Here is a 15,718-nt window from a genome sequence, read left to right as displayed (position 1 = left end):
ACGCTCATTACAGTCAAGCAATGTATGTAAAACGTGACTCTGAAAGTCTCACACATAACACACTACTATATTGGTAAAGCCTGCGTACAGCAATACAAATCTACATATTACTTGTCACGTGTGATCTAGGATGATCTAGGATGTGCACTCTGCCCGTAACTGATGATACTCCTTAGAGCCACCAATACCCAGGCCGAAAGGCAGTACAATAATGTGCTCACACACCAGGGACATCGTGTAGCACACATTTATAACGTAATGTTTGAGATGCATGGCCATCACACGTGGAAGGTTTGATGTACAGACCATGAATATTGATCAAGATGACCATTGCATATTGTGTGTAGTATAAGATACGTGTACACTGAAAAAAATCTTTTCAAAAAAGCTGTTTACGGTGAAGTGGTGTCTCTCATCAAACGCTGTAGAGAGAATGACTAAAATGGGTAGGGTCGTCCAACTCTTACAATGGGAAATGTTATGAAGCAATCAAATGCTTTTTTTAAGGTTACATGGCAATCGCGTACTGAGCGTGCAAGGAGGCCAACACCGACACGATTTTGAGAAAATATATTTATCAAAATATAAGTTTATAATAGTTAGAAATATATAAATGTTTAAAATATTTTAGATTATCGCTTGCTGTCATATACTATTTAAAATTATTTAGATATACTTTTGAGACCAAAAATAAGAGGGAATGGCGTACCAGGCATGACACCATATGTCTGTGACATAACACAGGGCCTGGTGGCATGCACTCGTCGCATACGCAACGCGTAGTGGGCGCGACGCCATACGTACATGACGTAACGCGTGGTTTAGTACTGCATACCCATCGGATACCAAAGTAGCAGCTGGGGCGACTTCATGCATATATGATGTTCCACGGGACGCGGTGTCACAAACCCGTCGGATACAAAATGTGCATCATTTACGAATTTAGCAATATGGTGGATCGGATTCACTGGGTTATGGAGCTTGGTATGCTACCAATATGGGAGTGCAGTTTTCTCAAAACAAAAAAAGAGATACATATTTTTGGGGGAAGATATAAAACATTACATTATTTTTAAAGTTAAAAAAAGAAGTATAATAGAGTTCCAAAATATTTAAAAATATAATAGAAAAAGTATAGGTTTTATAAACATTAAAATATGAAATTAACATTTAACAAACCTTTGAAATCCACTGAAAAAACCATAGGCTCTACAGATGTTATAGTTAGGAATTGACATTTAAAAAACCTTAGAAATTCACAAAAAAAACATAGGTTTTAGGGACGTTATAGTTAATTGAACATTTGACTCATATAAAACCAGAGAAATTTGCCTGTAATAGTTAGTTGAGCTAACTATAACTCACGCGCCCGCAATGCACTGGTTCACATATTACATCACTCAAGACATGGTCAGTGACATCACTGATGACATCACTGATGACATCGCCAATGACATCACTGATGACATGACTGATGGCATCATCCACGTGAAAATGGCACCCATACAGATACTCAGACAACAAATTAATAACCCATATAGCTACTCAACAACTCAACTAACTATAACAGGCGAGTTTCTCTGGTTTTATAGTCAAATGTTCAACTAACTATAACGTCCCTGAAACCTATGGTTTTTTAAGTGAATTTCAAAGGTTTTTTAAATGCTAATTCCTAACTATAACATCTGTAAAACCTATGTTTTTTTCAGTGAATATATACATATATATGTATCCAAACAATACCCCTTCAATATGTAGAGAAGCAAGAGGCCACATGGGGAAATCCTGTCAGAAGCCTTTAATAGGACAGTACGGCATAATGCATATATATATGTATATATATTACTGAACTTCTGCAGATAGCTCACGACCCACTGAGGAAAGAAAATGGCACCACCAGTACCAGAATGCCACAGGAGTGGCCACGCCCATGGAGGCGGTGACTCTAATTGAACACAGGTGCCTAAAAGAACGGTGTGCCATCTTGCAGTTACAAGACTAAGTTTAACCCTGGGCGTAGTTCGTGAAGTACCGCTACGCGTATCTACGCAAAGCTACACGAAGTGCACTTCACACTACGCGTACCTTCGCAAACTGCGTAGTGCACTGTGCAAGATGCTGTTCGCACTGATTGCACAGTGCCGGATGCTTGTCCGAACTGTGCAATCAGAGCAAACTGCATCTTGCACAGTGCAAGCAGTAGTTTTCTGCCGCTTGAGTAGATTTCTACTCGAGCGTCAGCTTTCTCAACGCGGACAGGTAGTTTCTCAACGCAAGCGGTCGCGAGCATACTCGACCACTCGAAACGTGAAACCTGACCTCCCTGTGTTGAGAAGCTCGCCGGGAGGTTTATTTTCCACGTTCACGATCGGCAACTTTATGTTGCTGATCACGAACGAGGAAAAAGTCTCGCCGGGATGTCATTTTGCTTGCTTACGGGGGCATTTTTGAAACCTGCAAGGGGCAGCCACAAGCCTCACCTCTGATCGCCAGACTCAGACATCGCTGGGGCCCTGGGCTGAGGGGGGAGACTACAGCTCCCAGCCTGCCACGGGAACACCACCGCCCACTTCCGGCAGAGGGTGCCCGGAGGCGCTTAAACACCGGTATCTTCCTCCGCCTCGCGGAAGCGCGCGGGCGTCGACGGGCGGAGCCCGGGCAGAGGGCGGGCCATCTGTGGGCATCAGGGGCCAGCAGAGGCCGGACCGGGCCACCCCTCTGGACTGTGGAAATGGGGAAACGAAAATTAAATACTGTAGAAGGCAAAGGTAAGAAAGCTAAAGTTCCCAGGAAATCTGAGTCCATAATATCGTATCTTATATCGGCAGTTGGGGTCCTCAGCGCAGAAATTGCCAATGCTGAGAAAGAACTGGGCCTGGACGTTGTCCCTATCACTCAGGACGTGTCTGGTGCGGCACTACATTTGGAGCACGTTCCCCCGACTCCACTTGAACCTACTGTAGTGATCGTGAATCCACCCCAGATTCCTCAGGTCTATCTAGATGGAACTGGGGCTCCTGCTCAGGATAGTGAGGCGCACACTCAGGGTCAAGATTGTACTGGACATGAAGGATCGAGGAGGAAAAGAAGGATTTCTAAAAACTCCTGAAAGCAAAATAACATTAGCTTGCCCTCAGATAACGCACCTCCTGAAGTACGACTCCCGGATCACTTGGCAGATCTGGTGGAAAACCTATTTGACACGCGGCTGGAGCCTGCCCTTGTGAACATTGCCAAAGACATTGTGGATACCCTAAACTCTTGTGTGGCCAACCTTTTAAATAAATGCAACCACATTTATCATTTTATAAAGGAATATAGGGTACAACACCCTAGGTTAGCAGAGTCGCGGGAGGCACGGGAGAGCCCTATTTCACAGATTGTTCAATATGCAACATCCGAACCTTCAAACTGTGTAAATACCAACAGCGTAACCCTAAGCGTAGAGAAGTTGGGGACCAGGGAGGAGGATAATTTTAGTGGGCGGCTGACCAGTTCTGCAGAATCTCCCATGGAGTTGGGTTAGTACATTTTAAATCTGCCTCAGGCCATACAAAGCCAATCTCCAACAGGGGCCCTACTTTAAATATTCCACCTGAAGCGGCGCCCCTAGTAGCAGTTCTAACAGGGGTGCCTCAAATCCTTATAGGGTCAGTGGAAACAGATTTTGATCTATTGAGTAAGGCTAAAATATGGTTCTCCCAACTCAGCAGTGGAGGAGCTGACATCACCTCGCACGTTATTTCCGCTAGACGGTTGCGCGGGTAGGGAGGAGAACTAAATGTATACCCGGGGATTGTGTGGTAATACATTTTAACTGCCCAAACGTGGCTGACAGATTGTTTTGGGATGGATCAGAAACTGTGGGACCTGGTATTAGGCCTTTCCCCCTGGGATATTTGTACCCCCCGGTATTCCACTCATCTAGATGTCCTCCAAGGTTAGATGCACAAACAATCAGACGTCCCCATTTTGAAACGGCTGATACCAATAGCAACACACCCTAAGTTTCTAGGTTAGTCGCTCACAAATTTAGAGCTCCCCATCCAGAAATGGCCTTCATTAATAATAATTCATACCAAGCTCAGCAGGCCTCATTGAGGAAGGAGGGAGGGAGTCAACTTTCCCAATGTTTGAGGGGTACATATATTACTCACAGGTCCACAGATTTAATTTTATCAAATAGGTTTGCACCTCTCTCTCACATGGATGTCAATTTGACTAAATAAAACTGAACAAATGCATTTAGGTGGTAGTAAGGCGGTAGCCCATCCCTCTACGCATAAATTCCTCAGTTGGAATATAGCAGGATTAAAAAATAAATGCGCTGATGAGAGATGGAAAAACTTCGTCAGACAGCATGACATCATTGCTTTACAGGAGACCTGGGACACAGAAAACAACTTTTGTCTTGATGGGTACTCCAGTTTTGCTGTAAAGGCAGTTCCAGGTCTAGAGGGTAGACCCAAAGGAGGGCTACTTATGTTTATTTCATTGGAGTTAGGTGGCTCTTTTAAGCAGCTTGAGCTACATTCAGACAATATATTAATTCTGGAATGGGCAGGCCCAAATCATCTAACTACCCTTCTAATTATTTTTATAATGCCATGGAGAGGGACCAGTGTAACCTATATATTAACTCTTTGAATGTTTTTTTAGAGGAATATAAATCCTCACATAACACTTTATTCAATACCATTTTGATGGGAGATTTTAACATTCATCCGTGCAGCTGGTATTGTCTGGCAGAACAGGTAATGGGACCCGCTAGATCTATCTCCACACACTTTTAACATAGCCCACAGGGGGAAGCTCTCTAGGAACTATTAGCCAGTATGAACCTGTTTGAGGTAGACAGCTTTAGGGGTGAGGATAGGGCCCCGACTTTTAAAGGTAGAGACTCAGACACTGTAATAGATTTTATCTTCATATCAGTAGGATTGATAACTAAGGCTATTTTATACGGAGTAGTAGTTTCTATCGTCAGTGATCATAACCCTCTTGTTCTGGATTTGGACCTTGGGGATGTAATAATCAGACGAGATTTAAATACGGTAAATACCAATACTCTGATCCCCAAGGACCAGGCTAGGAGACTTAATTGGACCAAGGTTGTCCCAGATACTTTTATGTCGGATCTCCTCATCAATGCAGAGCTGGATTTTGCAGTTTGCCTAGATAGCACAGCTACCAGTAATGATATCGTTGGCGCCTATGTCGCCATTTGTACCAGAATGAACCAGGATTTAAAAACTAATTCTAGGCAGAAAGAGCTCAACCACCCAAGGTGGCTTGATGCTAAATGATCTAAGGCACATAAGGATCTTCTACAAGCCTTAAAATTAAAACCTCAGAATAGTGAGCTCATTTCTAGGATGAGAAAGGCATACAAGTTTACTATGTCCTGTAGGAAAAAGGCCATCAAAAACGAGGCTTGGAACAATCTTATCTCTATAGATATCCGGAAGGAAAGCAGTAAATTTTGGGCCACAATAAATCACCCATTTTTCACTGGGGTTGATAACACGGTTTTGGACTGTGTGATTCCTGACGATCTATGGGTCTCACACTTCAGTAAGATTTATGATATTGAGGAGTGTTCACCCGTAATAGTCACGGATCATACCTTGAATTCAGTCCATCCGCTACACTTTGAGTTGCCTGAGGTTCAAAGGGCGATAGAAGAGACATCAAAAAATAAGGCTCCAGGGCCAGACGGAGTGCCAGCAGATCTCTATAGGACCCTCCCAAAAGTCCGGGCAAAGATTCAGACAAATGTTTTTAATTTGGTAAGCAGTAGTGGATTTCCATCATCCTGGGCAACATCAACCATAATTCCTGTGTTTAAAAAAGGTTTGCGGAGTGATCCCTCCTGTTATAGGCCCATCTCCCTGATCAACTTGCCGTTAAAATCTTGGGCAGAGTCATTCTGCATAAGTTGGAAGATTACCTAGAGGAAAGGGGAGTTCTCTCCAACCTACAGTATGGGTTTAGGGCAAAACGAGGAACTTTAGACCAGTGCCTAAACCTACAGATGCTTATAAGTAAATACACCCAGGCGAAGGGCGGTATGCTATACATGGGTTTTATGGACCTTTCATTGGCCTTCGACTTGGTAAACCGGGTAAAATTATGGTCGATCTTATCCAACTTAGGCTTCGATCCCTTCCTGTTTAATTTTCTATTGACCCTTCACCAAGGGCTCCAAGCAAAAAATTAGAGTTACCAAAGAGGGGGGTTGCACCAGCTATTTTAATTCCAAGAGTGGTGTCAGGCAGGGGTGCATCCTGGCACCCCTCCTGTTTACCTTACACATTAATTCCCTGGATAAACATCTAGAGGGGGCTACCTTGGATGTCCCGCGTGTGGGAGGCTCTGCAGTCCCGGTCCTACTATATGCGATTGACGTTGTTTTATTAGCCCGCACTGGACTGGGGCTGCAGAGACTCTTGGACGCCTTTGGTGGTTTTATGGGGTCCCTAGACCTACAGGTAAACAGTAAAAAGTCCCACGTTATGGTGTCAGGCAAACGCCCGAAGGCCCAAAAAATAAAATGTTCTACCTGCAATGGGGCGGTGATATCTAGGGTCCCGGTTTTTTCATATTTAGGCGTCGTTTTTGACGAAAAGGGTACCTGTGCCCCTCAACTAAACGCTAAGAGCTTAGCTGTCGCTAGAGCATCTTCTGCCCTTTTGGGCTTTGCGAAACGTTTGGGCTCGAGGCCTATAGAAGCCCTTTTAACTGTATACAAATCCAAATGTTTGTCTACTGCACTGTATGGTGCCTCACTCTGGGGCTATGTTCCGTCAGGCAAAATACAGATTATGGAGAATAAGTTCTTAAGATCACTATTAGTAGTTCCTCAATCCACTCCTGTATTTTCCCTGCACTCAGAGTTAGGCCTAAGGTACATTACGGATCTTTTACAGTTGGCCCCTCTGACCTGCTGGAATAAAACCTGGCTAAATAATGAGATCACATTGAATCATTCCATCTTAACCTTTTCAGCGCGACCGCGATTCCCCCTCCGGTGCTGGGCCCTGATAAAAATGGGCGTGGTCATGACGGAACGGTTCCGTCATGAGCACAGCTCAACCGTAGCTCATGACGGAACCATTCCGTCATGAGCATCGAAGGGGTTAAAAGACTGTATGGTGCTAGATAAGTCCAACAAAATACCTTGGCTGGTTTATGTCAGAAACACATTTAGCAAATTGGGTCGGCCTGAACTGTACTCGTCGCCAAATTTGCTACAAAAAGGTGATCTAGAGTGAATTAAGACCAATGTTTTATGTCAGGCGGAGCAAGAACGGGAGAAGATGGAATTGTTAAAACCTAATGTTAGAGCTAATTTTGTCCTGAAGACAGCACCACTTCTTGAACCATACCTCAAGATTGTGTCAATTCCTTTCCACCGCCACCTTTTAATTCGATTTAGGCTCAATATTGCTCATTTTCCAGTCTGGGGTAAACCCGAGTCATCAATTCCATGCAGCTGTGATAATTTTTCTAGCCAAACCCTTATGCATTTTATCATGTTTTGTGACCACTATGCCAATATTAGGAAATAGTTTTTGGTACCACTTCTTAGAGAGGCAGGATTCATTCAAGTAAGGCCCGCACTAATGTACCTACAGCTTCTAGGCAGTCCACAGGTGATCTACGGGGTTGCCTGTTTCCTGGTGGCTGCTGTTCGAAAAAAAGCCAATAGAATAGCGGCATTAGAGACTGTGGGGTGATTAGAACTCTCCTGTTATTGAAATTTTTTATCTTTTGTATTCTAATTTTTATGAACATGATGTACATTGATGATGAAATTGGTTTTATTGTATTTTTTATACATATATGTATTATTGTCACTGCTTTTATGATTTTAATTAATCGAATAAAGTGTTATTTGACTGACTGACTGACTGGCTTGCTTACGGTCGACAACTTGGCGTTGAGGAGCGCGAGCAAGCAGAAAATGACCACTACACTATGCTATGCTACACATGTTTGCACTGTGCTATGTGCTTCGCACTACGCAATGTGCTCTGTGCAACTTGGGTAGTGCGAAGAAGCACAAACTTCACAAACTACGCAAGTGTAGCTTAGTGCTTTGCCCAGGCTTACCTAAGTTCCTGAAGAAATGCAGAGAAATTCCCCCAATATAGTTAGTTCAGCTAACTATAACTCGCGCCCCCGCAATGCACTGCTGATGATGTCACATATTACATCACTCATGACATGGTCAGTGATATCACTGATGACATCACTGATGATATCTCAAATGACATCACTGATTACATCACTGATGACATCATCCAGTGACTGGGTGTTTCTGTAAAGTTTAAATATGTTCAATATATATAGGGAAAGGCGTATTGAAGAATGAGTGGGTGTATAAGTGTCTGAATTGATAATTTAGTAGGTGCTTGACTGTCTCTATAGGTGAGTGATTAAATGTATCTTACTGAATACATGGGTTAGTGAGTAAACTGTGTAAATGTCTGTATCTGTCTGTCTGGTGGTGTGTAAGCGGCTACATGGGTTTTTGAATAGCTTCATGAGTGTCTACATGGGTTATTGATTGGATGTCTGAGTATCTGTATAGGTGCCTGAGTGTTTATGTGGGTGGGGTGTGTGTGACTCTGTACATAGATGTGTGAGTGGGTGATTCACTGGGTGCATGGTTTCAAGAAAGTATCTGTAATGGACTGTATGGGTGGGTGAATGTGTGTTTGGGGGTGTTAGTGAGTAAATGTATATCTCAGTGATACATGTGTGAGTAATTACATATGTGAAAGGCATATATATGTGTGTTGGAGTATATAAATGGCTATAAATTAGAGTGTGGGATTGTGAGAGTGGCTGTATGGATGAGTGTGTGCTTGTATCAGTGATTATATAAGCGCGTAATAATGTGCCAATATTTGTATGAGTGATGGAGCTGGTGTGTGTATAACTGTATAGGTGAGCAAATGGCAGTGTGATTAATTATTTGCATGACTGACTAGGTGTCTGAGTACCTCTATGGATGAGTGGTGGTATGTGAGTGTTTATATAGGTGTATGAGTGCATATAATAGCCCTGTACTGAGTGACCATAAGTATTAGTGACTACGGGTGAGTGAGTGGATGTGTGTGTAAACCTAAGAAGTAGTGTGTATGTAGTTATTGCTGTTGGAGTGTCTATGGTTTTCAGAATCGCAGTCTGTAAATCAGAGTGGGTGTATAAAGTAGGGTGTGAGAAGGTGCATCAAATTATCACATGGATGATGCCATCAGTGATGTCATGAGTGATGTCATTTGAGATGTCATCAGTGATGTCACTGACCATGTCATGAGTGATGTAATATGTGACGTCATCAGCAGTGCATTGTGGGGGCGCGAGTTATAGTTAGCTGAACTAACTATAGCAGGGGAATTTCTCTGGCTTTGTACGAGTGAAATGTCCAACTAACTATAACTTTCCCTAAAACCTATGGTTTTTTCAGTAAATTTCTAAGGTTTTTTAAATCCTAATTTCTAACCATAATGTGCCTGAAACCTATGGTTTTTATAGTGAATTTCAAAGGTTTTTTAAATGCTAATTTCTAACCATAACGTGCCTGAAACCTATGGTTTTTTCAGTGAATTTCAATGGTTTTTTCAAATGTTAGTTTCTAACTTTGCCTACAGAGGTAGGACATGTGAAGAAAGAAGAAAAACGCACAGAAAGAAGCAAAAGAAATGCAGAAAGAAGCAACACAAGTCCACAAAGATGAAGAAAAGTGCAGGAAGAAGCAAGACATGTGCAGAAAGAACCAACAGAGGAGCAGAACGAGGCCTTGTTCCAAAATCATCCTGTGCCCACAACTTGTTCAGACGGGTACTGGTGGTAACTGACTCTGACTAACCAGGCTTAGAGCCAGTGTTATGCTAAAAGACACTTAGAATACAGTGAAAACATCTAAATACACTAGGGTACAATATGCATTGGGGTACCCCTGTGATTAGCATGACCTCCTCTGTAAGGCCCTAGTACATAATAGGGCAGGTGGGTGCACGTTTGCACAGTGGTGAAGGGAGGGCATGCCTGAGGTGACGTGCGCAAACACGCCCTGTGGCCATTTTAAGTTAGGAGATTAAGTCCCCTTGAATCCTGATGGTCCCTGGGGTCCACCTAGCCAACCAGGTCCCTCCAGTAAGCGCCACAGAGCTGCGTTGCAGAGAGGTGTAAAAAGGGGCATGGCCTTGCCCACCTCTCTGCAACGCAGCGCAGTGGCGCTTACTGGAGGTTCCTGGTGGGGTTGTTGGCACCCAGGGACCCCTAAAATGTACCACAGGGTGTGTTTGCACACATGTCACCTCAGGCCCCGCCCCCTCCCTTCCCCACTGTGCAAACGCACCCTGTGGTGCATTTTATGCAATGCCCGGGCGGGGGGTGGCGATCTCTGGGGCAGTGTGGGTAGATTGGGGTCCCACCGCACATTTTTGTATTGCCCCCGAGACCAGACCCACCCGGGGGCTTCAATTAAATGTAGCGCTGGAGCCCCTGCTTCGTTTTTTTTTTCTTGGCCAGATTCGCACACCCAGTGCGAATTTGGCTGATTTTAAACAAATAAAATGCTTTTTTGGGACCTGGGTGTCCTTGTGGGACCCCCTGAGCAGGTCTAGGGGGTCAGGGTGTTTCTACCCGTCCCCCTTTTCTTGTTTTGCATGTTTCTTTTTTTTTTCTTGTGCCTCGGTTCTACCTTTTTGCCAAATTTGGTGTAATTCCGTTCAGCAGTTCGAGCTGTAGCCGTGTCTAAACTTTCCTATGGAAAAATGATTTTTTTCACCTCTTTTTCTTGAATTTCTCAGGAACTACTGAATGGATTTACACCATTTAACAAAAAGAGTTCTTTCTCAAACACGGGCTACCTTTTTGCCAAATTTGGTGTAATTCCATTCAGCAGTTCGGGCTGTAGGCGTGTCCAAAGTTTCCTATGGGAATGAACATGGAGAAAACACGTTTTGGACCCCCCTTTTTTTTGCCCTCACTTGCCGAATCACCCCAAAACTTGTAAGATAGGAGCTGACCGGAGCGTCCCACGAGTTTTGAAAATTTCGCAAAGATTTGTTATCCGGCGCCAAAGTTATTGGGAAAACAAAAAACGCTTTTTGAATAGAAACAGGGTCCTAACTAGGGGTTGGCGTCAAATTCTGTTCCGCTCACGGAAATTGTGATATTTTGGCATTTTTGCGCTCCGTGGACAGTGCGAAAATGCAAAAATTTCCACAATCCGCAGCGTAGCGGAGATTTTTTTCATGCTTGCGCTTTGAAAATACGTTCTCGCACGCACGATTGCCTTAACGGGATCCCCGCATTTGCCGATGAGTTTTCCGATCCGTTCGCGTGCTCCACGAGATGTTGGTAGCCATTTGCGCTATCTGGCGAGAGTTCGCACCCGCGATCACGTCATTCGTCTCACGATCAGACACCGCGAGAGTATGAGATCTCGAACACGTCATTCTCCACCGCGAGCGAGAGCATGAGGATGCAAACACGTCAATATCCAATGCGACAGGGAGCGTGAGAACGCAGGCACGTCATTTCAATCTGGAGAAGAATATCATCTCTAACAGCCTAAAACCTTCTCTAAATGATGATTTGGATGAAAAAAACTCCTCACATTGACATTTGGCTGTCCTTTTTGTGCAAGGAGTCCTTTTTTAAAATGGGGGGGAGGGAGGAAGTTCCACAGAATCTCCAGCTTCCTGTTCCTGTCCAGCAGGTTCCTCCCAGTGCTTTGTCCATCTCCTGTTCATTCTGCCTTTGGATTTTGAGCTGGAAGGATCACTCTTTGTGTCTGCTGCATCATTACCATTGGGTTTGGGGACTTTTGAATTTGATATTTTACAAGTAAGTTGGTGTTGTGTCTGTTTGATTGGGGGCATTGCAGTTGCTGCAACTACAATTTAATATTGGTACTTATCATTCAGTAGTACTCAGTAGGCCCAGAGCTAGTCGTGGGTGGGTGCATGAGGACGCAACTGTTCCTTTGGTGTGTTTTTTTAATGTATTTCATTTTCAAGCATCATTTAGGGCATGAATGGCATTGGAATGAGTTGGGAAATGTGTTTTTTTTGGGGGGGGTCTGTTGTTGGGTGTCTTAAAGAAATGCGGTTTTTGTGTGTATCTTGTGTGTCGGTGTGCAATGCATGCACCCTGCAGACCTTTTTTTGGCCTGTGTATTTTCGTTTTTGTATTTTATTGCATTAAAAGGCAAAGCAGTGTGCTTTAGCATGCATCCTTTGCCTGGATTTTATAAGCCTTTTGTCAGTTCATGGTGTTTCCCAGGCCTCCTGCTTGTTGCTTGTGATGTGTGAGTGTCCATGTGGCTGGTGGCCTTTTGTGGTGGGAGTTATTAGTGTGCTGCTTTTGCCATATAGGCCTGCATGCTATTACTTTGTGGCCTAGGCTTCTTGTTGTAGGTGGGCCTGGCTATGAGGCTGGTGGCCATTTTGAAGGCTGGCAGTGTGCTTTTTGCAATAGGCCTGCATTGTCTGTCTTCTGTTTCTTGTAGTTGGGTGGGCCTGGCCAAGTGGCTGGTGGCCATTTTGAAGCCTAGGCCTGCACGCTTGTGTGGCCTTGTCTGACAACAGGCCTGCTTTCATCCAGTAGGCTCAAAGCAGGTAGCCACAGGTGCATTTAACAAGTGTTTCTGTGTGGTCTGTTGAATTTAAACATCATTTAGGGCACGGATAGCATTGGATTGTGTTTATTTTGGGGAGGTTTCTGTTGTTGGGAGTCTTAAAGAAATGCCTTTGTTGTGTGTGTCTGGTGTGTTGGCGTGCAATGCATGCACCCTGCAGACCTTTTTTTTGCCCTGTGTATTTTAGTTTTTGCATTTTATTGTATTAAAAAGGCAAAGCAGTGTGCTTTAGCATGCGTCCTTTGCATGGCTTTTATAGGCCTTTTGTCAGTTCATGGTGTTTCCTAGGCCTCTTGCTTGTTGCTTGTGATTTATGAGTGTCCATGTGGCTGGTGCCCTATTGTAGTGGGAGTTATTAGTGTGCTGCTTTTGGCATATAGGCCTGCATGCTATTCCTTTGTGGCCTAGGCTTCTTGTTGTGGGTAGGCCTGGCCATGAGGCTGGCAGCCATTTTGAAGGCTGGCAGTGTGATTTTTGCAATAGGCCTGCATTGTTTGTCTTCTGTTTCTTGTAGTTGTGTGATGTATTCCTATAGGTCCTGAATCGATCCCCCTATTCCTGACCCTATTCTGGTTAACAAACCAACAAGTTAACTAGCAGTCAGCCCATGAGGCAGAAAACCCCCATGATGCAGATACCGTTATCTGACGCAGTCACACTACGGCACAGGAACGTGTTATCTGATTAGGTCATAACGCTTGCGATCTAATTAGACAAGCGATATTCCTCCAGCCCCTGATAAGGCATACGGAGTTCTCATAACAAATCAAACCTATGACAACCTGGGCAAAACCCTGCGGCCATTGTTTTGATTTCACCGAGAACTTCAGCAAAAGAATGTGCTAACGAGCAAGTCGTATGACATCCTTATTGACGTATCTATGTCCATCCTTACGTCAATCTCGGCACCTTAAAGGTATAAATATTACCGATATTGCCCTATGCAAACACACGCGGTGGTGACGAGACGGAGCAGACATACTTGCCGAAGCCCAGAGCAGAGCAGACCCCGCTGGCGCAGCCCCGCCTTCCTGACGCGCTGAGAACGAGACGCGCTGCTTTCTCCTGCCGAGAAATCCAGCACCGGCGCTTCCGGGTAGCCCTCGCAGGCAGCCTGGAATATCGAGACCAGAGAGAGAGATACCATCCCTCATTCATCCTAACTTCCAGGTACAAAACTGAATAACCCCTCACAGAGAATTCTTTAGTTATTCACTTGGCAAAACAAACTAAACTTAAACTGTAACTTTCTATTCCCGCCCACGCATTAGACTTAGGTCAGGTACACGGGGTAGGCGTATTTAGAAACACCAGTTGAGTACGTTTAGTCAAATGTATATGTGTATGTAATATATTTTAATCATTTTAAACCTTCATATGGCTTAGAAACCATATCAATGTTTTTACAGTATTATTTTATACTTCTGCTTTTAATGTATGCACTTTACTTAACTATAAGTATTGCAATAATATCGATCCATTTCTCTTGTATGAGAAAAGAGACTGATCAATAAATAACACCTTTTTATTGAACACGCCCGTCTCTTCCTTTTCTCTACAATCTGATGAGACTAAGAATGCACGTACTGACTGAGTAAAATAAATTGCCTTTTGTTCACACGACTCTCGAGATATACTCTTGATTAGGGGAGAGCAAAGTTGTCATGTTCTATGGTTGTCAGAAACTAAATCCCTTCTTGTCTAATCAGGGGAGTTAATTCTTTCCTGAACATTCGAGAAAGTTTCTAGTGAACTCTGAGCTAAGCTGGCAAACCCAAAACTTTAAGTCTAATATCGACAGTAGTAGACCTAGTTAACGTCTGGTCTAGGCCTTTACTATTGAAGGTATTATTCCAATGCGCAGAGCCTATTGGGATGATAGGAACTACACTACATGGCGCCCAACGCGTTTGGAAAGGGCGATAAAACTAACGTAAGACATTTAGAGTAACTCAGTCGTGCTTCTCACTCAGACCCCTTTTTTCCCATTATACTCCAAAGACGTCTGGAGTGGGTGAAAGGTTATATCCGCCAGACCTCGCAGGAGGGAACTCCTATGTATGGTACTTGGTATAGTCAACGTTGAAGGATACACTGTTCCAAAATATTGTGCATCTAATCTTTGTTTCCATAAGAAACCTGATCTGCAAACAAACAAAATAACCTTCTGGACAGTACAATGTCAGACAGTGAAGGAGAAAGAGAGGCAGTTAGAATAGCAACTGAACTCGCAGCAGCTGATGCTACTATGCAAGACGCAGACCCGGAGATAATACTCATCCCGGTCATCAAAAGGAAATCTATAACCATAAAACTTATAGAAAATGGACTGACACCTAGAGGTGGTACAGTCATATTCGTAATTGAGGCACACGAATATCGGCAGACAGAGGTATACTATTCATGGATACATTTTCCAGCAGCAAATCCTGTAACAAAGTACTTCCACTATTACAAAATAGAGGAACCTCCTGAAATGTACACTCCTTTCGAGGAGGTGGAAGTACCACTTAAATTTCAAGAGCATTTGCTCTTATTTAATGGCGCCCTAAAACATAATAATCACATCACCAGGCTCGGTCCTTTAGGTAGACCAGGAGCAACGTGGCCGGTCCTAGCCGGATACACACCACATCCAGACATCGACGGGATGTCTGCAGCTAACCTGTTAACACAGCTGAAACAATTAATAAAAATACATAGACAATTAGTCCAGTATGTGATGCGGACTTCAACAATTCAGCCAGCAATTAAAATTCCACAGCTGACCCCTCACCAGGGGAACACAAATAAAATTACACCACAGAACATCCAGTCCTGCCTAGGTAAAGTACCGGCTAAACGGGAACAAATACCATTCTGGCTAGCGCAAAAGATCACCCAAATAGAGGCGGTGTTTCCAGACACCACCCCGCTAGAAAAACACAGGATTCTGACTATCTGTCTTCCAATGGGAATCGCACCACACATTGAGGACTGTGACACTTGGGGGACAGTCTTTGCTTCCATCTACACAAAAACGCACGGTGTTCCATCCATTTCGGTAATACCAGATGT

The sequence above is a fragment of the Lissotriton helveticus genome, chromosome 2_1 (genome assembly GCF_964261635.1).
Source record: "Lissotriton helveticus chromosome 2_1, aLisHel1.1, whole genome shotgun sequence".
NCBI lineage: Eukaryota > Metazoa > Chordata > Amphibia > Caudata > Salamandridae > Lissotriton > Lissotriton helveticus.
Note: the sequence above shows the minus strand (reverse complement) of the source record.